The sequence below is a fragment of the Teleopsis dalmanni genome, chromosome 1 (genome assembly GCF_002237135.1).
Source record: "Teleopsis dalmanni isolate 2A chromosome 1, ASM223713v2, whole genome shotgun sequence".
In the NCBI taxonomy this organism is placed as follows: domain Eukaryota; kingdom Metazoa; phylum Arthropoda; class Insecta; order Diptera; family Diopsidae; genus Teleopsis; species Teleopsis dalmanni.
The window spans coordinates 222,877,386-222,879,524 of record NC_051846.1 but is presented as its reverse complement, the minus strand read 5'-3'; positions in this window follow the sequence as shown (position 1 = coordinate 222,879,524).

Below are 2,139 nucleotides of genomic sequence, written 5' to 3'. Positions count from 1 at the left end.
ACATTATAATAACAAAAACACATTAAAATATTTTAATATTAATATATAACATATACGTAATTGCTTACGTATAAAAAATTTAATTTATTGTTATAAATAAAAATTTAAAAGAAACGTAAAGTAATGTAAGTAAAAATGTTTTTTATGTATTTATAAATCTATCTATATGATAATTATATATTTGCAAAACAAAAATATTATAATTTATGTATAGCAAAATGTTATTAACTTCAAGTGCACTACAATTAAATAAAAACATAATTTTTTTATGCCAACATTTTAATATTATAAAACAGTTAACATATGAAAAATGTACACATTATATTTTATATATATATATTTTTTTTTTTTGCAAGAGTATTTTTAATAAATTTAAACTTGTTCATTGCTTAAATTATCGATGATTCATGCAGTTTGTGTGATCTCATTTTGCAGGTCATTTAACTGATTTTTGCACTTTTCCTTCCCCCGCGGTACTGTTAAGTCCGTAACGTTCCATTTAGCGTTGCTTCTTTCACTGATGGAATACGTTTTTGACGCTTAACTGAATTTTGTGGAACTGTTGCGTAGACTTCTCGCAACCCACACTCCATTTTTCTCTTCTATTTTTTAAACTGAATAAATGTAGTGTTGATTTTGTTAATTCAACTATAATTTTTTTCATTTTGCACTATTGCAACTTTTTTTTGTATGCTACCTCTCGATTCCGTTGCATCAGCGTTACGTTTTAAATAATGGTTGATTTTGCAATCCGTATAAATTAAGAGAACCAGAAACCGAATTTCAACTTCAGAAAAGTTATTTTGCAATTTTTCAATCAAAGTGTGAATCATTTTTCTTACAATCAGAAAGGTAATTTGAACTGCTGTGAAATGCCTTTAATGAGAAATTTTATTTTATTTAAGTTATAAATTCAAATTTTTTCCATTTTTAACTTTTTCATTATATATTTCCATTATTTTTATGATTAGAAAATAAATAATAAATTAAAATACTTAATTACAATTACCTTAAGCGAAAGATATATACATACATAAAAGTACATGGGGTGTACACCTCACACAGGTGGACGTATTTATTATTAAATTTGACAATTTGAAATTAAACGTAAACTGACATCATCATTTGTGGAACAACGGTGACCAGAAAATTCAGCCACCTAGAAACCTTACAACTAATATATTATTATTATTCACATGTTGTAGCATTATATCAATTAGGACTAAATTAAGAACTTAGTCTATTTACATAGGATTTCCACAAATCTCGATTTCTAGCAATATGTCTTAACTCATTAAATGTGTTATTCACTTCCTTATTAACGCTTCTACGCCATGTCATCTTGGGGCGTCCTCTGTTTCTTGCACCTTGGAGATTCCATTGTAGGGCTACATGTACTATTTCGTTTGCGTCCTTCCGAAGGGTATGCCAAATCCACTTGTATTTTCTGGGCATTATTTTTTTCTTAATAGAGATTTGTTTAGATATTCACCACATTAGTTATCGTTTTCGTACGGGGCCACCAAATACCGACTAGATGTTTTAAAGATCTAATGTTTGTTTGTAATTTACTTATCGACTTTTGTTTTAAGTACCATGTTTCGCTACCATAGATTAGCACTGACTTGACGCAGGAATTAAATATTTGAATTTTGGTTTCACGTTTTATTGTTTTATTTGACCATACCCAAGAAAGACCGGAGAATGTACTAGGAACCTTCGCTATTTTTTTCTTTATATCGACTAATATATATTATGTAGAAATGCAAGAGCACAACAGATTCAAAAACACTGAATAATTGAAATCTATCGTTTAGAAACCTACTCAATTTAGTATTGATTAAGATTACATTTTCTTCTCAGTGGAAAGATGCTGTATCTGATATATTTAATTCATAAATCTTATTAAATCGAATTGCAATCTCATATAAATACAATGTCTAGAAGTATTATTGATATATAATTAAAATAAATTTGATCAATTTGAACATTCTTTAATTAAAATATTTGTTTAATTAAAAACTGTTTGTTCTATTTTCCATTTTTGAAATCTATTTTCTAATGAAGGACTTAGTAGGAAATGTTTAAAATCAAATAAATAATTTTTAATGAAATGAATACTTGAGCAGACCATTTTTT